Here is a 26,663-nt window from a genome sequence, read left to right on the forward strand (position 1 = left end):
AACTTTCCAGATTCCAATCAAATTGAATCGGATCCTGTATCGAATCAAAAATGATTCTACAAATCAGTGACGATGCAGCCGTACTCAGCTCCCTAAGCATTTTCCCTTTCCAGTTCACAATCAATCCCACCCCTAGGTCAAAAATATGTATAGGACAATTGGCCTAATCTAATATTTTGTATGAACCTGTCCAGCTGTCCAGTGATTAAACGACAAGTAGATGGAGGCAGGACTTCACAGCAGGGGCATACTCCATAATGTGCTGTGCATTCTCATATGTATATTATATATATTGCTCACTTATTGTATTTACCAACATCAAGGAGTTATGAGCAAAGAAAGGCCACACCATAGTGCATGTTTAAATAGGGAAAGTTTATTGATCAAAATGTATTACGCAAATACGCATTACATTTTTTTCAGCCCCCCAATCGAGAAAACAAAACCAATTACATGTTCAAAGCAACGGAACGGTGGCCCAATATCAGAGAGAACTCCACTCTTGAGTGAGCAGTGATAATTGAGCAGTCCGTTTTATTTTGCAGATTCAAGCTGCTCTTCAAAATTTTCACCACCAGATGTCACCGGAGAGGACTGTGTTGAAAAGCTTCGAGTAATGAACCGTTTTTCAATACAAGCTTCAGTGCTTCGGAAAGCTTCATTTGGCCATCACTAGTGCAGACACTTGGAGGCAAAATGTAAACTCAAAATGTAAACCAGCTTTAAAGCTGAACTCAAAAGTTACAAAAATAAAAATTACAAAATAAACTCACGCTGGCAGACAGCACACACAGTAAGATGAGGGTAGATCACGACACGGACAGATGAAAACACAGGGCTTAAATACGCAGAGGGAGCAGTCAGGGAACGAGAGACAGGAGGGAATACAGCTGGGGCAAATCAGGGCTGACGAGACAAAGGAAGCAAAACCAGACACATTAACATGAGATGCGGCTTTTTAAAGTAAAACAGGAAAACACAGAGACACAGACTGAGAAGGGGATACAGCAGACAGGGGAGACAGAGCAAGGAACACAGACAGAAACCAGAAATCACAAAGAAACCAAAAGATGAGAAATGATAAATAATATCAAAATCACAGTTCAATAATAAAGTAAGCTTAAAACTGGGTCGACGACCCAGGTCTCCTAACACTTGAAGCCTATCGCTTATTCACACAGGGTTACCACATTTGATTTGTTGGGTTTTTAAAGGATGCTCTTCCTGATATTAAGAGGGGATTTGTGCCTTCCCAGACTCAAATCACTTTTTCTGTTTCACTTGTTTGGCAAATGTGTAAACCACTGCACTGTGTAGCCAGTCAAGCCCACTATGAAGGTGAAAAAACTGCTATGGGACCCAGTTATTATCTGGATTTTTCAGTTGGCAACACACAGTGATCTCTTCAGGAACCAAAAGGACCACAGAGCCAGCCTTCCTGATCAGTTTTTCCAGCCTGGATGAGTCCTTCTTTGCTGTGCTGCTCCCCCAGCACACCACAGCATAGAAAAGTACTCCAGCAACCACTGACTGGTAAAACATCCTCAGGAGCTTCCTGCAGATGTTAAAAGACCTCAGCCTCCTGAGGAAGTACAGTCGGCTTTGGGCTTTTTTATACAGGTGCTCTGTGTTGCATGACCAGTCCAGTTTGTTGTCCACCCACAGCCTGAGGTACTTGTACTTGTTGACCACCTCCCCCTCCTCCCCCTCTATCTGAACTGGCAGTGGACCTGCTCTGGACCTCCCGAAGTCCACAACCAGTTCCTTGGTCTTTGAGGTGTTGAGTTGCAGGTGGTTTGTGTGACTCCATGTGACGAAGTTCCTCCCAGACTTCTGTACTCCTCTTCCTGATCATCCCAGATACACCCCATGATGGCTGTGTCGTCTGCAAACTTCTGAATATGGCATAATTCAGAGTTGTAGCAGAAGTCAGAGGTGTACAGGGTGAAGAGGGGACAGCACAGTTCCCTGTGGTGCTCCTGTGCTGCTGACCACAGTGTCAGATGTGATGTCCTTCAGTCTGATGTACTGTGGTCTGTCGGTGAGGTAGTCGGAGATCCAAGCCACCAGGCAGGGGTCCACCTCCATCCTGTTCAGTTTTTCCTGGAGCATACAGGGCTAGATGGTATTAAAGGCACTGGAAAAGTCAAAAAACAGGATCCTGACCGTGCCTTTTCCCTTGTCCAGGTGTGAGTGGGCTCTATGCAGGAGGTACAGGATGGCATCCTCCACTCCGACATCCGCCTTGTATGCAAACTGTAGTGGGTCCTGGGCGTGTTGTACCTGTGGTTGGAGGAGGTTGAGGAAGAGCCGCTCTAGAGTCTTCATAAGATGTGACATCAGTGCCACCGGTCGGAAGTCATTCAGCTCATTGGGCCGGTTCCTTTTGGGGACCGGGACGATGCAGGATGTCTTCCATAGGGCGGGCACTCTCCCCAGTTGCAGACTGAGGTTGAAGACTCGTTGTAGCGGCTCCCCAAGTTCAGCAGCACACGCCTTTAGCATCCTAGGACACACCTTGTCTGGGCCTGCTGCTTTTCTGGGGTGAAGCTTCCTCAGTTGTCTCCTGACCTGATCCACTGTGACACTGGGAGATGATTGGAAGGAGGGGGGGGGGAGATGTCCTGCTGTTGAGAGAGGGGTTGGAGGAAGGGGGTGTCATAGTGTCAGGAAGGGGGGGAAGCGAGGGAGGTAGGAGAGTGGGGAGAGGGCTCTGTACTAAACCCGCTGTGTTGCTTTCATCTCCTCCTTCACTTTGCTTGTGAAAGCCTTCTTTTTCATGTTGAGGACAGTTTTGACTTCCTGTGTTACCCACAGTTTGTTATTAGGATAACACCGTATCGTCTTAGCAGGGGCGACCGTGTCCACACAATTAATAAAATCTCCCAAATTCAAATTTGGAGCTGTTCCAGAAGAGGGTCCTGACAAATGAGGGCTTTGTCTCTCATTCTAGTTTTAAATATCCTGGAAATTACATATAAGCTTGCAGTCTGATTGCATTTATTTGTGTATGTGATTCAACTCTTGAGCGATCGTGGCCCAAGAGTTGAGAGGTCGCCTTATTATCAGAAGGTTGCTGGTTCGAGCCCCGGCTTGGACAGTCTCAGTTGTTGTGTACTTGGGTAAGACACTTCACCCGTTGCCTACTGGTGGTAGCCCGATGGTGCCAGTGTTCTGCAGCCTCGCCTTTATCAGTGCCCCAGGGTGGCTGTGGCTACAACGTAGCTTACCATCAGCTGTGTGTGAATGGGTGGATGACTGGATGTGTAAAGCGCTTTGGGGTCCTTAGGGACTAGTAAAGCGCTATACAAATACATGCCATTTACCATATAATAATGAAAGCCTCGGGGTTTTGTGTCTGCAGTCTTGCTGTAACTGTGTGTATTTCCTCACAATTTGAAGCCTACATGGGATAAATGTGGGTTGGCCCTGCCCACACAGCCCCACAGAGTTTCCCGATACTGGTTGAGAGTGCATCTACACAAGATGAGAGGCTTATTGCCTTCCCTTCAGTTGAGCTGTAATGTTAGTGAGCTACATGCTTCTTTTGGTTGGCAGTTGTAGGTTATGATGGAATTTGTCACGTTTAATCTTTTGAGGTCTAAGTTGTCATTGGTAAGGACCTCAACTCCAACACTAACCTGAGACAATCAGAAAACTAATTTTTGTTTTCATTAAATTGTTTTGTACATCAGGAAATAAATAAAACGATCATCCTAACTGACACAAATCAAAAACTATTTGTCTGTTGTCACCTTCTCCAACTTATAGGGTTAGGTTTAGAGCAGGAGTATTAAACTAAAATTTGAGGAGGTTCAGTGGGAGAAAATCTTCTCAAGCGCCTGTACCTACTACAACAAATGACACAGCTACAACACAGGCACTGTGGAGAGCATCCTCACACAGAACATCACATCCTGGTTTGGGAAAAGCTTTGTTAAGGACCAAAAAGCACTTCAGAGAGTGATCCGTACAGCAGAACGCTGCTACAGGATTGCTCTCCCCCCGCTTCAGGACACCAGACTAGAGCAGCACAGATACTGAAGGACCTGTCCCATCCTGGCAACAAACTGTTCCAACTTCTGCAATCAATCACACACACACACACCTAAACCTACCGGCACAATTTACATTTCCCTCCAAGGTGCTCAGGAACTTTTACTCATGCACCATAGAGAGCATCCTGACGGGAAACATCTTAACCTGGTTCGGGAACAGCACCATGCAGGACAGACGAGCTCTACAGAGGGTTGTGCGATCAGCTGAGCGCACCATCCGCTCCGAGCTCCCTGACCTGCACTCAATCTACAGCAGGCGGTGCTGGACCAAGGCCAGGAAGATCGTGAAGGACCTCAGCCATCCCAACAACGGACTGTTCTCTCTGTTGAGGTCAGGAAAGCGATTCCGCTCCCTGAAGACCAACACAGAGAGACTGAGGAGGAGCTTCTTCCCGCAGGCGATACGGTCTCTCAATAACACCACCACACAGTACTGACCCACACATATAGTTCTTACACACACACTGGACATTCTGGACATTGTTTTCACTTCATCACTTAAATCACTTTAAGCATATTTGCACTGCACAAGACATAATGTGGATTGCACAACACTGGTCACTATATTCTTCATTTCCAGTTAATACTTGTACAGCTGCTGTTATTTTGTATATATTTATTTATTTATTTATTTATTTATTTATATTTCTTCATGCATTCTTATATAGTTCTATACTGTGTATTGTGTATTTTGTTGTACAGTTATTTTATTTTCAACTTTAATTTATATATTTTATCTTATTCTTTCCCAGTTAAATTTACCCTTCATTCTAATTTGTGTTGTACAGTTATTTCATTTTTAACCTTAATTTATATTTTATTCCTTCCTAGTTAAATTTGCCCTTTTTAATTTTTCATATTTATTTCCTATCTTATTCATAGCCTTTTCCTTTTTTTTTTCTTTAGGTCACGAGCAGTTGTCTAAGCATTTCACTACATATCGTACTGTGTATGACTGTGTACGTGACAAATAAAATTTGAATTTGAATTTAATTTTAAATATCTTCATATTGTCTATTCTGTAAAATAGTCAGATTGCCTATTCTTATTTAATTCACTTAATGTACAGAATTGACCTTCTTGCTGTTTATATGCTACTACTGCACATTCATCTAATGTATATATTATATATAATGCTCTCCCCCCCCCCCTTTTGCACAAGTCAAAAAGAGAGACGCGAACTTGAGACGCGAACTTGACACGGTGGAGACAGAGCAACTAAGAAACACAGAGATATAACCATAAGGCAAAGAACCAAAAGACTAGAGATGATAAATAATACACAGAGGGAAATCCTGGAACACAAGAACACTAGACTGGAGGGAGTAACAAAAGACCAACCATGAGAACATAATTCACAATACAGAGTGACAGAAAACACAAGAAACTCCAAACATGCGAAGACACAGACCAAGGAACACGGACTTTACACAGAACAGAGAGGGCACAGAGAAACATGAGGGGCAAGGGATCAAAAATAGAAACCACAGAGTACTCGAAAAAAATACAAAAATCACAAAGAACTAAAAACGCTGGGTGAGGAGACCCAGGATCCTGACAGGTTATCATATTTGATTCAAACTGTTTATTGTCATGTGTACAGAAGAAATAGCATTTCTCTGTGCAATGAAATTCCTCCTTTGCTGTCCATATACAAATGCCAAGTTAGGTAAGGTTGAAAGCAGAGGTTCACAGAAACGTAAAGCAGAAGATGAAGTATTGCCAAATATGTTTCCAAACCAACTTCATTCTAAGCCAAAGCCTAAAAATATGACGAAACATATTTTGCTGAGGTAGGTCTCCGCGACAGAATTAGTTTGCCCTGCGTCGGAAGCATGTGCTGGGCTCTTCAAATCACAGACAAACAGTATCCCACATTCTTGATTTTTAGTTCACAAACACTTGTTGTAATGACTAACTACATTTTTGAGATGTTAGCTCTTTATACAGTAAAGTTACAGTGGGATACAAATAATATCAGTCTGATCCTGCCACGATTTGTTCCCCCTGTCCGAATCACGGACAAACAGTAAAGCATAGTTTTTTATGTTTTTCAACTCATTTTGCACAGAGAGGCATTTTTTTGAAAAATGCATTAATAGCAATGTTGAATATTATTACACAGGAAAAAACACTACACATAAAATAATTACACTATGACGCCTCTGTCTTTCTAAATGGAGGGACAGTTACTGTGTGTGTATATGTAAGCATGTAAAAACTGCACATAGTCAGATTAACAGTAACAGCAAAAAGTTTGGGAACCACTGGGTTAAAGGAACAAGATAAATAGGGATAAAAATAAGACAAGATATTGAGATAAATAAAAATAAAAATAAGAATAAAAAATAATGAAAGATAAATGAATAAGTACAAAAATAAGTAAGTGAAGACAAGTGAGGTATGCAGATGTTGAGGTAGATGATGTACAAAGAAGCTTAATGTGTAAAATTAACTTAGTGTGCAAAGTGTCCTGATGTGCAAATTGCAGTTGAGGTAGGTCAGCTGTTCAGTCTGATACTAGTGGGGAAGAAGGAGATGTTGTCATGCGGCGGCTGTGTGAAGGCAAGAGAGGACCCAAATGCACGGCTCAAGACACGCGGGGATAAACTCAAAAGGCAGGTCTTTATTAATAGGAACATAAGAAGTCATACAAAACTATACTGGGAGAAATTAAAGCTGAGGCGCTGGGAAGACACGGGGGAACGCACACTACCTAGAGGGACGACACAACACGGAACAAAGGGATACTCTGACATAAATACACAGAAGGTAATGAGGGAAGTGGGAACACACGGGGAACACAGTTGAGGACAATTACTCATGACCGAGCGGGGAGGACACGGAACTGAAAATACTGACACCAAGATGTGGACCTTAAACACAACACAGTACACAGAGAAAGAGGCAGAGAGAGAGAGAGGCAGAGAACAAGGATGAATACACGAGAGGACGAGGAGAACACAGAACACAAAGGACGGGAACACAGTACCAGAACAAACACCACAATAAAAGTATGGACACAAGGGGAATCCAAATACCAAACCAAACAATCCAATGAACATAAGGAACAAAATACAAAACCACAGGAAAACTAAGAACACTGGGTCAAAATGACCCAGGACCATGACAGATGTTGAGTTGGGACATTCTGGACTTCACACTTCTAAACCTTCGTCTCGAGGACAGAAGTGTGAGTGTGTGTGAGCAGGCTGAGTGTACAGTTTGTGGATGAGTTTGTGAGGGATGACTGTTTTGAAAGCAGAGATGTAGTCAACCAAAAGTACCTTGATGTAGGAGTCATTATTTTCCAGGTGGAAGAGGGAATAGTGAAGGGCATTAGCGATGGCATCTGATGTGGACCTGTTGGGCCGGTAGGCATACTGCAGGGGATCCAGAGTGTTTGGAATATTTCTCCTAATGTAGGCCAGCGCCAATCTCAAAGTTGGTGTAAAACACATTGAGGTCATCCGGCAGACCACCTGGAGAGCTGATGATGTTGGTGGTGGCCCTATACTCTGTGATGTGCTGCAGGCATTGCCACATCTGCCTGGGGTCAGCAGAAGAATAGAAGCCATCCAACTTCTCTCTGTACTGCCTCTTTGCTGCTGTAATGGCTTTCCTCAGTCCATACTCAGGCCATGGAGAAGATCATAAAACAGCACATCGTAAGAGCAACTGACCCCCTGATGGACCCACTCCAGTTTGCTTACCATGCATGCAGAGGTGTTGATGATGCCAAAATCTTCATCTTGGACTCCATCCACAAACATCTGGAGCTCCCTGACTCCTCCGCCAGACTTCTGTTTGCTGATTTCTCATCAGTGTTCAACACTCTGCAGCCTCATATCCTGACCACTAAACTTTACACCCGATTTTACCTGGATGATCAGCTAATCCTGTGGATATTGGACTTTTTGACCAACAGGACTCAGAAAGTTCGGGTCAACAAGTCTCTTTCCGGTTTCCATTCCACCTCCACTGGCTCCCCCCCAGGGCTGTGTGCTCTCCCCCCTGCTCTTCATCTGACTGCAGATCCATGCAGCCCAACTGTCACCAGGTTAAATATGCTGACGACACAGTTCTGCTGTCACCGCTGTCAGGCCCCTTACAACACCATGGGCCCGCTCTGCAGGAGTTTGTAGAGTGGTGTAACAGCTCCAAACTTGAATTGAATGTGAGTAAAACCAAAGAGATGGTGACCTTCTCCAGTAGACAGAGGGATCTGGCTGCTTCAGTCACCACCACCATCAACAGGAAGCCAGTGGAGGTAGTTGAGGAGTACAAATACCTGGGAACCATCTTTGACAACCTCCTGAAATTCTCTGCCAACACAGAGGAGATTCTCAGGGGGTGCCACCAACTGCTATACCTCCTTAGGAAACTCAACTCCTTTGGAGTCAGCACATCCATCTTTTTACTATGCCTTCCTGGAAAGCATCATGACTTTCTCCATCACCTGCTGGTTCACTCCCTCAGCCTTCAGAACAGGAAGAGACTGCAGCACACTGCATCAGTGTGCTCTAAAATCATTGGACTGCCTGTCAGAACTCTGGCACAGGTTTTCAGCCAACAGGCCCTTAGACAGGCAGCCAAAATCATCAACGACCCCTCTCACATTTCAATGGCTCCCCTTAGGGTGACGCCTCTACTGCATTTCCTGCAGGACTGAGAGGAGGATAGCCACCAAAGCCACCCTGGTTTTTAACTCCAGCTTGTAAGAACGTTTCCCATACCAGAAACATAAACTACCCTCTTCTTATACTACTGACACTTTATTTGCAGTTATTTATTCACCTTTAGTCACTTTAATTTTAAAACTGTGTAATTTTAAAACTGTATATACTGTATATTCTGTGCATTTATTATTATCTTCAATGTTCAATATTGTTTGTTAATTGCCCCTTGGGGATAAATAAAGTCTTCTGATTCTGATTCTGATACTTCGCGACTTTGTACTCCGTCTCATTGCCTAATATGAGTGCAAGAGAGCGAGTACGCAGCATGGGTCGTACCTGACTGTAGGGCTTCTGCTTGGGGAACCTTCTGATTTGTGTGGTGGGCACAATATTGTCAACACAGGTGCTGATGTACCCAGTCACATACTCAGCATAGTCCTGTATGTTGACAGAGCAGTTCTCCATGGTGGCTGCAGTTTGAAACACATCCCAGTCTGTTCGAGCAAAATAGTCCTGTAGGATGGGCTCAGTCTCTGGGGTCCAGAGTTTAACAGGTTTGATGACAGGGTTTGATTGTTTCAGCTTCTGTCTGTAAGCCGGGTACATGAACAGAGAGATGTGGTAAGACTGTCCAAAGTGGGGATGTGGTGCCGCCCTGTATGAACCGTGTATGTTGCTGTAAATGTGATCCAAGGTGTTCTTGTCACGGGTATGAATGGCCATGTGTTGGTCATATTTTGGGAGTACAGTCCGCAAATTGCACTTATTGAAGTCACCAGCAACAATAAAAGCAGCATCTAAATGTCTCTAATGCACTGATGACTTCATGACGCTGGGTTCAGTCTGACTTCAGTCAGCTCGCGGCAGGATGTAAACAATGGCCAAAAATACAGCTGAGAACTCCTGTGGTCTGGTCTCCTATGCATTTTAACATTCATGTCTGCTGTATGAATGACCAATTGGCTAAAGACTTTCTTGTGCTGACTGATTCTTTTAATCTTATTCAGTGGGTGAATGAGCCTACCCATGTTCAAGGCCACACCCTTGATTTGGTTTTTTCATTCAATGTGGACATTTGCATTAAGGAAATCAGGAATACTGGTCTCTCTGATCATTCCCCGGTCATCTTCGATGTAGACCTGGGTGATACTGGTCAATACCTAAACTCTCCTCTTTATCCTACGCGCACTATTAATGCCAATACTGTGGTCAACTTTATTACGTCTTTTGTTAACTCCCCATTTAGTATGCTGGATTGTTCTTCCCCACACACACTTGAGAACTCTACTAATACTCTTTTTACCACCTGTTCCTCGATTCTTAACATTGTTGCACCCATCAAAATGAAACGCCCTAGAACTTTCTCACAATGCTGGTTAAATGATTCTGTTCGTGCCCTACGACGTATATGTCGGCGTGATGAGAGGAAGTGGAGGAGTGATAGACTTCAGTCTTCTTATGATATTTTACGTATTAGCCGCTCGAAGTTCCAAACTGCTGCCAGAACGGCTAAAGCGGCTTTTCTCTCTAAAATTATTACCACTAATGGTGATAATCCACGAATTCTATTTAAAATTTTTAACTCTGTGGTGAACCACCGTCCCTCTATGCCACTGCTGTCTTCCCCGGGTCTTTGTGGAAAATTCTCAAACTATTTTTTAGATAAAGTTTTATCCCTTAGATCTACTCTTCCTCTGGTGACTGATTGTATGTCTACTCCTGATTGTTCGGCCACCTTTTATCAATTTGAACCCGTTTCTCTCTCCACTCTGAAGCGTCTAATTGATAAATTGAACAATACTAACTGTGTACATGATGCTCTCCCATCCCGTATTGTTAAGGATTGTTTCAGTGTAATTGGACCCTGTTTATTGTCCATATTGAACTTCTCCTTGCTTTCTGGCTATGTACCTTCAGCTCTCAAGCATGCCATAATCCAACCTGTTCTAAAAAAAAGGAACCTTGAGCTTAGTGATTTTGCCAATTTTAGGCCAATTTCTAAGCTTCCCTTTCTGGCTAAAATACTTGAGAAGGTGGTTCTGCTCCAACTGCAGACCTACCTTGATGAGAATAATATAAATGATAAATTTCAATCGGCCTTCAAACAACATCACAGTACAGAATCAGCATTGCTTCGTGTTTTCAATGATCTCCTACTAATGGCTGACAACGGACGCCCCTCAGTCTTAGTGCTTTTGGATCTATCATCGGCATTTGACATGGTTGACCATAATATCTTATTAGCGAGACTTGAGCACACTGTAGGCATCAAGGGCGCTGCCCTGGATTGGTTTAAATCCTATCTCTCCAATCGGCTCTCTACGGTACATCTGGCTACATCCTCTTCCTCGGCTGTACCTGTTTGCTGTGGTGTCCCCCAGGGATCTGTGCTGGGCCCTACCCTTTTCTCATTATACTTGCTTCCTTTAAGTGCCATCTTTGAGAAATACCATATTGCTTATCACTATTATGCAGATGATATCCAGCTCTATTTTGAGCTAAACGACGATCTTGCTCTGTCTCTGAATAGCCTCCGAGAATGCATGTCTGAGGCCAAGAAGTGGTTGTTGTCGAATTCTCTTATCCTTAATGAGAAGAAAACCGAGATTATGATTTTTGGTAGTAATGCCCTTCGTGCCAAACTCCGGGATGCCTTTGGTTTTCTTAGTTGTTCTCTCTCTGATACTGTCAGGAATCTGGGTGTCTTATTTGACAGCTCCTTTTCACTTGACAAACAAGTGTCTGCTGTTGTCAGATCTAGTTTTTACCAGCTTCGTCTTATCTCTAAGGCTAGGCGCTATATCCCGCATAAAGATCTCGAAAAGCTCATCCACGCCTTTGTAACGTCGAGGCTAGACTATTGTAATTCACTTTATTGTGGTCTCCACTCTTCCCTTTTACAGAGATTACAGACAGTTCAGAATGCTGCAGCTCGCATTCTAACCAAAACCAGCAAGTTTGCCCACATTACTCCTGTCCTTGCCGATCTGCACTGGTTGCCTGTCAAATATCGTATTCAATTTAAAATTTTGTTGTTTACTTTTAAAATTACTAACAACACTGCACCCAGCTACCTTAAGGACCTTTTAAACCCTTATGCTCCTGCTAGGGCTTTAAGGTCATCGTCACAGTTACTGCTGGCTCAGCCCAGATCTCGACTTAAGACTAGAGGTGATCGATCATTTGCTCTTGTTGCACCTGTGCTGTGGAACAATCTCCCGATTGGCATCCGGGCATCTGATTCTATTCATTCTTTTAAATCACAGCTTAAAACATATCTTTTTAAACTTGCCTTCTCCACCTTTTAATTGCTGGTTTGTTTGTTTGTTTGTTTGTTTGGTTGCTGTGACCTATTGACCTCTTGTATTAATTCCCTCCTATCTTTCTATTGGTGTCTTTTATTATGGTGGTACAGCTTTTATCTTGCTATTACCCATGTGCTGTAGTCATTCTTATTGGTAGCTTTTATCTATGAACATAACTCGTTATTTTTATTTATCCTTTATCAATGTTTGAACCTTTTGTTGTTTTATGTAAAGCACTTTGGTATGCCCAAGGCTTTTAAATGTGCTCTATAAATAAAGATTGTTGTTGTTGTTGTTGTACAGAGTGAGTCTGCAGCTGGACGGCGCATTCCAGGACTTTATCTGAGAGCCAGGTCTTGGTGAAAATAAGAGCGCAGCATTCTCTTATCTCCCTCTGTGTTGTGATCCTGGCTCGTATTTCGTCGAGTTTGTTTTCCAGGGATCGCACGTTGGTCAATAAGAGGCTGGGTAGCGGTGGTTGGCTAGCCCGAGCTTTTAGTCTTGCCTTGTTTGCGTCGCCATCTCCGAAGCACTCTCCTGGGGTAGGGTGGCTCACTTGGACTCGGTGCTTTGTGGCCTTTCTGGGAGTGGTGGCGTTTGTGGTGGCTGCCGGGGAGAACGATGGCTGAAAGCTCCAGTGGTAAAGCTGAAAGCTCAGGTGGTAAGAAAATAGTAGAATCCAGATGATTGTGTGAGTTGCCGATGTCTAGTAGTGCCTGTCTCATGTATGTTAACAGTGCACAACACTTGTCCAGTGCAAAAAGAACAGAAAACACAAAAAACAAAAGAAAGTCGACATTCGAGAGTGGAGCGAGCAAACATGTCTGCCTCGAGGGTGCCATTGTCTTCGGTAAGGTAATATGGATTTTTAATAGAATTTTTACAGGTTGACATTATGTGGTCTGAACATTTGAATGAATCATTAGTGGAGGTTTGCATGCACATCAGCACAACCTTGCAATTTACCCAAATGTTTTTTCAGTGTGTGGAAAGAAAATCAACCTGATTCATGACCTGAAAAACAAACAATGAAAAAATTACAATGTAAGTTTACCACTGATGTAATTTACTTTGGTAAAACTCAATATAAACACAAAATGTGACTTATGTTGGTGCTTTGAACACATATCTTAATAGATATGAATAGAAGATAGAATGCCTTTATTGTCGCTATGCAGTTGTACAATGAGATACAGAGCACAGTTCTGCAGCACTATACACATATTGGCAGTATTAAATGGTAAAAAATGGTAAATGGCCTGTATTTGTATAGTACAGAGGAAAAATATATAAAATGTACAAATATACAAGCCAGTTTTAAAAAGTAATATGTAATAAATAGCATTATGTAATTTCACATAGAATTAGGTATTGCACAGTAGTGATTCATAGAGGAAATGGGGAAAAACTTAAATTACATCAGTGGTAAAACTCCACATTGTATCTATTTAATAACGTGAAAATTTTATTGAAATTGAGCACTGAAAAAACTTTTAGGAATGTTGCAAGCTTGTGCGGCTGTGCATGCAAACCTCCACTGATTCATTCAAATGTTCAGACCACATAATGTAAAAATCTATTACAAAATCCATTTTACATTACCAAATACGATAGCTGAAATGTAACAATATGAAAAGTCTTCAGAAGCATCACCTGATGTGTGAGGAATTTTGGAGGAAATTAAATTAAATTGGTTTGTAAATAGAGTTTGCATCATTATTTTTTCTTCATTAGGATTTTAAATTGAATCAACTTCAACAATTATTGCTATTATTTGTTTGTTTGTTTTTTAAAATTATTTGGGGGTCACAACCGAGTTTTTTAGTTAACATAAGTAGCATCCGTCCATTGTTTACACATACACGTAAAACTAAGAACTAACAACTAAGAATTTGTTGTAGTTTAAACAAGTTATTATAATAATAACTATGATTATGAACATGTAAATATTACATAAGCTCATAGCTGCTAAACATTAGTATTGTTATTGAGTGACAGTTATATTTCCCTTAAACAAATAAAAGAATAACATTTTTTGATCATATTTGTCATAAAAGAGGCTCACAAGAATAAAAATAAGACTAATGTGATAGGACCATGATTGCACTTAATTTTTTACTTAATTGTAGGTCATGAGAATTATTTAACGAAATTATTTTCTCAATTATCATGAAAGTACAAACTGGAAACTCCAGAATTTTGATCTATTTGGATAGCACAATCTACCAATATTGTTTTTAAGTACAATTTTTTAATACAATTTTTCATATTTGAGCAGTGCAGCATGAAAGTTGAATGACTTTTTTTTTTTCATTTTTGGGATTATTGATTTCATGCTATAAAGTATTTTGTGCTTTATTTAGCAATTTTGTAAAATGTAACTATATATCATCTAAATGTTTTTTTATCAATTTAAACTGTTAAACTATTGAACATTTTTAATGTAATGGTCCCAAAACAGCTCTTGATTTATTTTGATGGCAAGAAAGATCAGGGAAAATTTTAGGCGCTTACATTTAGTTTGTGAAATATTAATTTTCAAACATGGTTTGTGTGGAAACAATGGCTTTAAAGTGGGCTGAAAGACCATTTTTCAAAAGAATGTATGCTAAAGTGTTTTATATGTAAAGCCAAAATTTCACAGCGCTCAGTATAAATGTTGACATTTTGATCATGAAAGGCTTCCTTTTCCTAATCACTTAATTTCAATAAAAAACATCATGACATCCAGAAACTGTGTGGAAAAGACTTTCATAAGCACTCGGGACAGGAGCTTGTGACTGCAGTTAGAGAAGGCTCTTCAATAATGCAATGGAGGATGTTGCTGTCGTGGGTCTACTGCACTGAAACAACATCATGACAAAAAGCCACAAAAAGCTTATGTAGATACTTTGTGTATATATCATGTTGTTGCGTGTGGGTTATAAAAGAAAACCACAGATGAAACCACAGATCTTTTAATTAAGGTTGTAATAAAGGAGCATAGTACCCTGTCAGTATGAGATAAGCAGTTCATCGGTTAATGCACGTTTTTCCTTCCTGCTGGAGTAATGATCCAAGTCAATTCTAAATTTGTATGACTGAACGTGTTAATGAATCCCAGGTTTTCTACAGACACTTTAAGGATAGATTTGGGGGAATGTTTTAGGCCGATTATGAGTGTATGCCAACCTCTCCACACTGAACTAAAGAACTGAACTAACTGTGACCTCTGAAAACAGACTGAAGCTCAGTAATATTTCACAGTAATATTTCTGTGCTTGATCTGAATTAATTTGTCAAAGGTATTTATGTAATTTTTTAAAATATTGCTTCCATATACTAAACATAATGCACTTTTCAGTCAACTAGTACTCTGCAATACAACTAGAGATGTACAATTATCCCCACAGTACTGATTATGCTTCGTCTATTAAATGATAGTAAATACTATGATGATTTGGAGATGTCCTCAAATGTCATTTAAAGGAAAATTCTGCAGTGTTGTGGTCTTATTGGTCAGTTATCGTATCCCTTGAAAGTTCAAGGTGGGAAAGAGCACTGAATTATTACTTGATGAACTAGAATTTAACAAATACCTCACAGCAAGAAAAGTTATGAATGAACACAGAAAATCTTAGACTTGCAAAAGTGTGATGGAAATTTTTACTTTTGAATAAATGCATATCAATGAATGAGCCTGAGGACATAACATCATTAATAAAATGAGTAAAAATGAGTGTGGCGCTTGTTTGTTTTTTCTTAATTCGTTTTTTAATTGTTTGTTTGCTTGGTTGAGCTTTTTTCTGTGTGTGTTTGCATTCAAAGCTCCCTTGAGGTATCATTCAAATCCAAAGGGTTGCACAATGCCAGCTCAGACGTAAGAAAAAAGAAAGCTACAACATTCAAATTAGCTTCAACATAAAATCGCCATATATCTAAGCTCTCTTAAGCATATTTCTCTCTCAAGAATTTAGGTGTTGTGCAATTACTGTACTATATAGATTAAAGCTGGAGTTTCCTTGTAAAAATGTGCGCTTACATTGAGTTTTCCTCATTCCTAAAACATGGTAGATATTTCATTGTTTGTGATTGTCATTACACAGGTACCTGAGCACTGACAAAACATTCAAGCAACTCGAAAGCTTCAAACCTCCATTAATGATTCATTCAAATGTTTGGACCACAAAACGTCAGTGGTTGAATGTAAGAATAAGAAAAATCCTGGTAGTTTAGGATAATCAGCTGCACGATCAAACTGTCTGGCCCTGACACACTGCGTTATCTCGTTACATATATTAAATTATTGTAAATGTCTACACAATACCTCATAATAAACAACATATTGATACAATAAAACAATTTAATCTTTAAATTATACCTAAAAACCCACTCAGTTATTTTGCTAAAGTACAGGTTGATTGCACCTCATGTATATTTCTGTCATGCTGCTTTCTACTTCTATTCAACTGTATTTTGAATTAAAGTATCGTACTTTGTGTTCAAGGTTATTTATTTTTAAAACTTTAAGTTTCAGATTTGAAACTACTCAAGCTTAAAAATCCAAATTTGGCAGCCTGAACTCTCTTTGCCAGTTTTCTTGAATTTTCTTTAAGTAGTCTTCAGGAATAGTTCCCCAGGCTTCTTGAAGGACATTCAAAGTTTTTCTTTGAATGTTGGATGTCTTTAGTTCTTTTCTCCACCCCACACTGCTTTAATAATGTTGAGGTCCAGGCTCTTGGGAGGCTAGTAATGGTGATCCATGGTAATTGTTTTCTATCCAGGTATTCTTTTAGCATTGTGTTTTGGATCATTGTCATGCTGAAAAATGAAGTTGCTGCCAGTCTGGTGCTTTCTAGTTGTTTTTGTCTGGTAGATGAAAATCTGACTGTACTTTTCTGCATTCATTAGAAGCCACAGGCTGAAATGAAGCCCAGGCCATGACAGAGCCTCCACTGTCTTTTCCTTCTTTAAGAATGGATTCTTGGGTGCCAGTTTATCTCACTAGGTTGATCAGGCGATGTACCAGCCTGGATTTGAGTCTGACCCAAGGCCCTTTGCTGTGTGTTATCCCTGACTCCATGCTTTCCTGTCTAATCTTCACTGTGTGTTATCACACATGATTCCAAACATTTTTTACAAATAAATAACTGCAAAGTGGGGTGTGTGTAATTCTTCAGCCCTCTTTGGTCTGAGTGCAGTCAGCTGCTCATAGACGTTGCCTGATGAGTGCTAATGACTAAATAGAGTGCACCTGTGTGTAATCTAATGTCAGTACAAATACACCTGCTCTGTGATGGCCTCAGAGGTTGTCTAAGAGAATATTGGGAGCAACAACACCACGAAGTCCAAAGAACACACCAGACAGGTCAGGGATAAAGTTATTGAGAAATTTAAAGCACGTTTAGGCTACAAAAAGATTTCCCAAGCCTTGAACATCCCACGGAGCACTATTCAAGGCTTGAACAGTGCTCTGAATGATCGCTTGAAGTTCAAGCGAAATGGAGGGAGTATGGCACAACTGTAAACCTACCAAGACAAGGCTGTCCACCTAAACTCACAGGCCGAACAAGGAGAGCGCTGATCAGAAATGCAGCCAAGAGGCCCATGGTGACTCTGGACGAGCTGCAGAGATCTACAGCTCAGGTGGGGGAATCTGTCCATAGTTCAACTATTAGTCGTGCACTGCACAAAGTTGGCCTTTATGGAAGAGTGGCAAGAAGAAAGCCGTTGTTAACAGAAAACCATAGGAAGTCCCGTTTGCAGTTTGCCACAAGCCATGTGGGGGACACAGCAAACATGTGGAAGAAGGTGCTCTGGTCAGATGAGACCAAAATGGAACTTTTAGGCCAAAATGCAAAATGTTAAGTGTGGCGGAAAACTAACACTGCACATCACTCTGAACACACCATCCCCACTGTCAAATATGGTGGTGGCAGCATCATGCTCTGGGGGGGGGGGGGCTTCTCTTCAGCAGGGACAGGGAAGCTGGTCAGAGTTGATGGGAAGATGGATGGAGCCAAATACAGGACAATCTTGGAAGAAAACCTCTTGGAGTCTGCAAAAGACTTGGGACTGGGGCGGAGGTTCACCTTCCAGCAGGACAACGACATAAAGCCAGGGCAACAATGGAATGGCTTCAAACAAAACATATCCATGTGTTAGAATGGCCCAGTCAAAGTCCAGATCGAAATCCAATCGAGAATCTGTGGCAAGATCTGAAAACTGCTGTTCACAAACGCTGTCCATCTAATCTGACTGAGCTGGAGCTGTTTTGCAAAGAAGGATGGGCAAGAATTTCAGTCTGTAGATGTGCAAAGCTGGTAGAGACGTACCTTAAAAGATTGGCAGCTGTAATCGCAGCAAAAGGTGGTTCTACAAAGTATTGACTCAGGGGGCTGAATAATTATGAACACCCCACTTTGCAGTTATTTGTAAAAAATGTTTGGAATCATGTATGATTTTCGTTCCACTTCTCACGTGTGCACCACTTTGTGTTGGTCCTTCACGTGGAATTCCAATAAAATTGATTTATGTTTGTTGCTGTAATGTGACAAAATGTGGAAACGTTCAAGGGGGCCAAATACTTTTGCAAGCCACTGTATTCAGCTTTGTAGGGAATTCTGATCTACACAATTAGGAATGTGTTTGACACTAAGAAGGAACATTTCAAGGATTTGTTTTGTGAGTGTCCTCTAACATTTGCCACTATGAATCTATTTATTGTCTCTCTCATTTAGTAAGCACTATTTTTCCCTCTTAAATACTATAACCTGTTTTATGAAAGGATTATCAAATTAAGTTGTATTGTTTATTTATTTCCTTATTTATTTTAGGAGATCTGAAAATAAATTCTCCTGTATGTGTGTATTATAAGCTTAGTCCCTCACCCAAGACAAGTAAAGTCACTCTGTAACAATACCAATTTTTAGTTGTTGTTAAAACTAAATACATAGTACAGAATAAACACAACATTATAAAAATCCATTCTTGGGTCTGGTCACTGAACTGGGAGTTCAGATAAGGAGGGTGGAGTGCTCACTCCAGGTCAGCTCACTCAATAAAATTACAGATTTTTAGTAGTTGTAATTTATTCCTTTGCATTTGTCAAAACTAAAGACAGATACAGCCTATTCATAAAGGAATGTAATTCGTTTTTGAGCCATGCAATCCAAACTAGACTCATATAGTTATATAGGTGAACGTAAACATTAATTCCCAGGTGAGGTCACTAGACTTCAGGAAGAGAAAAAAAGAACTACTTGCTTGACTTATGAAATAAAAACAAAGGATGTTTCCACATTTACCTCATTGCTGTTATTCAATTCTTTACAGTTCAAACTCTCATTTTTATTGTAATAATAAATAAATAAACAATTTTTTTTAAAACTTTCTTTTACTGCCGTATAAATAAATGGTCTGTAAAGCGCTTTACTAGTCCCTAACAACCCCGAAGCGCTTTACACATTCAGTCATTCACACACTGGTGATGCAGCTACATTGTAGCCACAGCCACCCTGGGGCGCACTGACATAGGTCAGGCTGCCAGATACTGGCACCACCGGGCCCTCTGACCACCACCAGTAGGCAACAGGTGAAGTGTCTTACCCAAGTACACCACAACTGAGACTGTCCAAGCCGGGGCTCGAACCAGCAACCTTCCAATAATAAGGCGACCTCTCAACTCTTGGGCCACAATCGCTCAAGAGTTGAATGACATACACAAATAAATGCAATCAGACTGCAAGCTTATATGTAGTTTCCAGGATATTTAAAACTAGAATGAGAGACAAAGCCCTCATTTTAAAGTTCTTTTATTGGTTTTTAAATGTCTTAATGGTCTTGGGCCTTCTTATCTCTCAGATCTGCTTTTATCATATGAACCCTTGCGGACCCTGAGGTCCTCTGGTACTGGCCTTTTGAGAGGCAGCTTTTCAATGGTATGGTCCTCGCCTGTGGAACAGCCTGCCGGAGGACCTCAGGGCCGCAGAGAACGTACATGTTTTTAAGAACAGGCTCAAGACCCACCTTTTTAATTTAACTTTTATTTAACGTTTATTGATTTTATTCTTATTCATTTTTTAATCTTCTTACTCTATTTATATTTATATTGTATCCCGTTCTCATTTATTTTATCGTTTTACCCTGTATATATCCTATTGTGTCATATCTCCAGTGTTTCCTCAGAGGGCGCTCTCTGCACCGGGGCTTTGATCGACCGTGGCTGCTGGGGCACAGGGGTCCTCTCAGCCCGGCTGGGAGGCTTCTTTGCCTCCCTCCTGCTGTGTGGCCAGCCTGGAGGCTGCGGTCTGTGACCGGCTCCTGGTGCAGACGGCTCCCCTGTTATAGTGTTTCCTCACTTGGCTCATGCGTACCGAGCCCAATTTAACTCTTTGTGTGTGTGTGTGTGTGTGTGTGTGTGTGTGGGGGGGGGGGGGGATATGCGTGTATTCACATCGTTTATGTTAATGAGAGTGTGGGGAGTGAGTTGGAAGGTGGGGTGCGGTGGGCTGCTTTTAACCATGTAAAGCACTTTGTGCTACATTTTTTTTTTGTATGAAAAGTGCTTTATAAATAAAGATTGATTGATTGATTGATTGATTGGTCAGGACCCTCTTCTGGAACAGCTCCAAATTTGAATTTGGGAGATTTTATTAATTGTGTTTTGTCATCAGACTTTCATCATTTACATGCAATACCTTCAAAAGGTATCCTTTTTCGCGCTGAAGGTCCTAACATCATGAGACAATTTCTCTTCCCTTACTGCCCTCCACAAACAGATGTCCCCAGAAGTTCAACAACCTGTAAACTGAGGTCTGTGTAGATTGTACAAAGAATATCGCACAAACATGGAAATACAAAGGAAATACATGGAAATACATTTTTAAAATAAAATTTCAAGGGTTTGTTAAAAAACAAACCTTTTTGGAAATACTTTTGTGTCTTTATGCATCATAGCATTTTATCATTCATCATATGTAGCAAGTTCAAATTACAGATTTGAATATTTGCACTATAACAAAGTCCAATTTTTGTTGCTTATCAACATTCACATTTTGGACAGAGAGGACAGATGGTTTGAAAGAGGAGTGAAAGAAGCCATCTATGTCCACTGTGAGCGACCATCTTTGAACAGAGGTGGGGGTTTACGACACCAACTCTCTGCCATCTATAATCCAGTTTTGAGATCCCTTCCCAGACGCCTTAACGCCCACTCACATCCTGGGCCATCTGATCTCAGGAATTCGCATGATAAGGTGGGGCCAGGTTTCACAATGAACCCACCCGAAACTCTGGCTGATTGGGGCCCACACCCAGTTTCACACCTTGGCTCAGGCGATTAGAGGATCATCAGGGGGTCCTTTTGTCCCTCTGTGGGGGGTCACTCCCACTAGGTTTATATCTGGGACTCTCCACCATTTGACCTTAGAACTGAAGAAGCTTCTCGGATGAGAGGTGAAACGTCTTCAAGTAACTTAAAGAAGTCCAGACGCTTTTCTTTGCAAGCTCCTTTGACTACGATGACCTGGATGACTGAGAACATTCACAGACATGTTGCTTATCAAGTTTTTCTCCTTTCCCCCCCCCAAATTCTACTTCCTCTCAGTACTGCAGTGTCATTTTTATCATTTTCAAACCATTTTATTTTGGAAAATCTAATTGTACAAGCTAGCCAGGCTAACTCAACTAAACAGTATGTGAGGACTCAGGGCTGTGTGTCGGACAGGGTCGTCTGCAGTACGGGGGCCCCACAGGGAACGGTTCTGGCTCCGTTCCTCTTCACCATCTACACTGCAGACTTCTCCCACAATTCCACCCAGTGCTTCCTGCAGAAGTTCTCTGATGACTCTGCAATAGTCGGCCTCATCACTGATGGGGATGACAAGGAGTACAGAGGTCTGACCCAAGACTTTGTGGACTGGTGCCAGCTGAACTACCTCCAGATCAACGCCAGTAAAACCAAGGAACTGGTGGTAGACTTCCGCAGGCACAAGCATTCTCCACTGCAACCACTGAACATCCAAGGTATGGACATTGAGACTGTGGACAGCTACAGGTACCTTGGTGTTCATCTGAACAATAGACTGGACTGGACTCATAACTCAGACGCCCTCTACAGGAAAGGGCAGAGCAGGCTGTACCTGCTGCGGAGACTCAGGTCATTTGGAGTGGAGGGCCCACTCCTGAAGACCTTTTATGACTCTGTTGTGGCTTCTGCTATCTTTTATGGTGTGGTCTGCTGGGGCGGCAGCATCTCTGCTGGGGACAGGAAGAGACTGAACAGGCTGATCCGAAGGGCCAGCTCTGTTCTAGGATGCCCTCTGGACCCAGTGGAGGTGGTGAGTGACAGGAGAATGGTGGCTAAGCTGTCATCCCTGTTGGACAACATCTCCCACCCCATGCAGCAGACTGTGACAGCACTGAGCAGCTCCTTCAGTGGGAGACTGCGGCACCCACGGTGTGGGACGGAGAGATTTCGCAGGTTTTTCCTCCCCACTGCTGTCAGACTCCATAATAAAGACTTTAACTGATCAAGCACACACATCCATACATATGCAATAATACTAAGTGCAATAATCCTTTCTGTCATCGTTGTATTCTTACTCAGTTGTATATAGCATTTGTATTTGTATTCTATTTTTATCTTATTGTATATTTATTTTTTTTTATTCTACTGTATATAGTATGTTATTACACCACATGCACTGCCAAAGCTTGCTCTGCTTTTAACGATGTGAGGGACCTACCTCAATGGTGTCCAGATGACCAATACAGAATAATGTTTAAAGCCAGATGTTATAGATCTTTCAGGGGTGAGAGTAAGGAGTTTCTGGATCCGGAGAAGGGAATGTTACACGTGAAAAAGACCGACTTATCGACTGAAACTGTCGGATGAAAGTGCACTACTGGTTGACTCTTGTTTATAGCCAGTCCCAGATGATGTGGAGCGTTGCAGGACGGAAGATTTGGTGGACAGTGCAATTACATTGCAAATCTTGTTAAGGCTGGACAAATAACCGATTACACTACTTAAGATGTTTATTAAAGAACAAGTTAGTGGCCCAGTCAATTCCACTCCTCTTCTGTTGGCTGATCTAATCTGCGCGTGGTCTTCATGCCGCACCAAACCTAGTTCATGCTCTTGTACTGCACTTTCCACTTCAGCGTCCTGCTGTATCTTTCATTGGCCACCGTGACTCAAGGCAACAATTCCCCTTGTACTCTTCTCAATTCCAACTTCTAACTCTGTTGCCACCACTGAAGGCTCTGAGCTTCTGGTTGACAAGCTCTTTAATGTCCTTTGCTTGGCTAGCACACAACCTATAGAAGACAAAACTAGGAGTCTTGTTTCTCAATAGGGACGCAAGTAAAACAGAGAAAATGCTGGACAAGCAGAGTTGTCTAAACAGTGAACATCAATTCCCTTGTGACCAAAGAAGCAAAACACCCATGTTTCTGCCCGGTTTCGTAACGGGGACCTTTCGCGTGTGAGGCGAATGTGATAACCACTACACTACGGAAACGGTGAGTGATGGCTTGCTTGGCTTTGGAATGTCTCTCAATCAGTAATCTGGCCAATCTGACAAATCTGATGGCAGGTTACTATCATGCCCTTGAACAGAAGGAACCATGGAGAAGAGACAGACGCTCGCTAGCAAGGAATCTGAACTATAGTCTCGATGTTAGGCTCACTTAAACTTTTGACATTTAGGAGTTCTCTGAAGCAAGCGCAGCTTGACATATGCTGCCCTAAGAAGCCCAGAACTGTTAACTAAAGAGGCCATGCGGTTGATCACGTTGTGCATTGGCTGAAAATAGGCCCAAGTCCTGGGCGGGCCAGCTAGAGACACTCATTTCCAAGAGCTTAGTCTGTGCCTGCATCTTCAGTAAATATGGTGACTGGAGACATGTTGGTTTGTGTGAAATTTCCTGAAATTTGGGCTATAGACAACTTTTTACAACATGAGCATCCAAAGGTTACAAGCGTCAGAGCCCTGTACAAGATTTGAGTACTTTCACTCCTCTTTGTGCCAAACAGCAGTACAACCCCATAAGATAAAGCAATGTCTGCAGGCAGACACTTTTGTATCGGGAAACAAAGACACATGTTTCCGCCTGGTTTCGGACCAGGGACCTTTCGCGTGTTAGGCGAACGTGATAACCACTACACTACGGAAACGGAGCGTGCATGCCCTCTCGTCATTAGAGGGGCAATTCGATGCCTTCTTAAATTTGAGGACTTTTATGACAGATCATGTAGGACTAGTGAGAAGCGGGGAACTCCCATTTGTGTCATTTTTCAAGCATTCCCCCATTTATGGTTATATTGACAATCCAAATTGTGATCTCGAGATAGCATCTCTTCAAATGGGAGCTGATCTTCTTGTTGACAAGCTCTTTGATGTTCTTTGTCAGGCTAGCACACAACCTACAGAAGACAAACACACGAGACTTATTTGTTAATAGGGACGCAAGTAAAGCAGAGAAAACGCTGGACAAGCAGAGTTCTCTTGGACAAGCTTCTCTTCTCATGGGAGCTCTTGCCTAGAAGACATTTTTGACTTATGAGTGCACAGGTGGAATTGATGTTTTTTCAAACCCATTATAGGACTAGATTGTTAGATCGACTAGGATGTGGTGGAGAAATTCCACAGGGTGTTTTTGAATGATGGACTCTGTGCAAAAAAAATGCACGTAGCGTGCGATTAACGGGTGTGTGGTCATTCCAGGTAAAAGGAAGAGCAGAGAAGGAGACTGCTCACTCCCCGTCGGGGAATCGAACCCCGGTCTTCCGCGTGACAGGCGGAGATACTGTCCACTATACTAACGAGGACCTGCAAACCTCTGTCGGCATCATGTCAAGGTGGGATTCGCAGCAGGTATGACACGCAAACTCTCGTCGGCCATGTAAAAAACCCCATCACTTTACCAGGAACTACAGTTTTATGGGTGTTTGACAGAGAACTTTTTTCTGCTTTCAGCAGGGTTCCATGGTGAAACGGTTAGCACTCTGGACTTTGAATCCAGTGATCTGAGTTCAAGTCTCAGTGGAGCCTCATGGTAACGGCCGTGTATGTACCACCCGATGCTAATGCTAACTCTGCCATGGAGGAGCTGCACAAGACAATAAGCAACCAGCAGAACTCCCATCCAAACGCAGTGCACATTATAGCTGGGGACTTCAACCATGCTGATTTAAGGTCAGTATTCCCCAGATTTGAACAGCATATTAAATGTGCAACGAGGGGGAAAAACACATTGGATAAAGCCTACAGCAACATCCAAAAAGGCTACAGAGCAACCCCTCTACCACATCTAGGTTTGTCAGACCACATGTCCATGCTGTTGATCCCTGCATACACTCCCATTAGGAGAAGAGCCCCCCCAGTCACAAAAACTGTGAAAACCTGGCCAGAAGGTGCATCACATCAGCTGCAGGACTGTTTTGAAAACACGGACTGGAGCGTGTTCGAACATCAGGACCTTGAAGAGCACACAACATCAGTGCTCTCATATATTAACTTCTGTGTCAACAGTGTCACTGTGGACAAACGTCTCCGGGTGTATTCCAACCAGAAACCCTGGATGACTAAAGAGGTCCAGGTCCTGCTGAAGCAACGTGACGCCGCTTTTAGATCCGGTGATGGTATGCAGTACAGTGCAGCCAGATCTCAGTTGAAAAGAGGCATCAGAGAGGCCAAGGCAGCGTACAAGAGAAGGATCGAAGACCACTTCACCACCAACAACTCACGACAGGTATGGCAGGGAGTTCAGCACTTAACCAACTACAAACCTGGTAATACCACGTTGACTGAGGGTAACGCGGAGCTTGCAGAGGAGCTGAACCACTTCTTCGCACGCTTTGAGGTGAAGGGACCAGAGGCAGCAGCAGCAAAAACATCGGACAGCAGCAGCCCAAGCCTCATAGTGCAGGAATATGAGGTGAGGCGCACACTGAGGGCAGTGAACCCCAGGAAGGCCACCGGACCAGATGGGGTAACCGCAAAGGTCCTAAAAGAGTGTGCAGACCAGCTGGCTGGGGTCTTCACTAAGATCTTCAACACTTCACTGTCCCAGTCCTGCATCCCGCCGTGCCTAAAGTCAGCCACAATTGTCCCACTGCCAAAGCGTACTAACATTAGCAGCCTCAACGACTACCGACCAGTTGCTCTAACACCTGTTATAATGAAGTGCTTTGAGAAACTGGTCCGACGTCACATCATGTCCTGCCTGCCACCCACACTCGACCCGCTCCAGTTTGCATACAGAGCTAACAGATCAACTGAAGATGCCATTGCTACAACGCTCCACACCACCATCTCTCACCTGGAAGTGCAGGGCCGTTACGCCAGGCTGCTCTTTGTTGACTTTAGCTCTGCTTTCAATACGATACTCCCGGACAGACTAATAGATAAACTGCTGGAAATTGGACTTCCTTCCACCACCTGCCGCTGGATCAGAGACTTCCTCTCAGACCGTGTACAGAGAGTTAGAGTGGGGCCTCATCTTTCCTCAGCCCTCAGCCTCAACACCGGCTCTCCACAAGGCTGTGTACTGAGTCCCCTACTGTACACTCTGTACACACATGACTGTGTTAGTTCCCACCCAGACAACACAGTCATCAAGTTTGCAGATGATAC

The 26,663-nt window shown here is 42.4% G+C and overlaps 1 pseudogene across 1 annotated transcript in view; it reads left to right on the forward strand.

Moving 5' to 3' along the window:
- Positions 1-25,132, forward strand: part of LOC309717984 (calpain-7-like) — a 48,388-nt pseudogene extending 23,256 nt beyond the window's left edge. The window contains exons 12-13 of the transcript XR_014280708.1: positions 24,753-24,902; positions 25,005-25,132. The product of XR_014280708.1 is annotated as a calpain-7-like (transcript). The remainder of the gene's footprint in view (positions 1-24,752; positions 24,903-25,004) is intronic.
- Positions 25,133-26,663: the final 1,531 nt, after the last annotated feature.

The sequence above is a fragment of the Aulonocara stuartgranti genome, assembly GCF_965226115.1.
Source record: "Aulonocara stuartgranti genome assembly, chromosome: 11".
Classification (NCBI taxonomy): Eukaryota; Metazoa; Chordata; class Actinopteri; order Cichliformes; family Cichlidae; genus Aulonocara; species Aulonocara stuartgranti.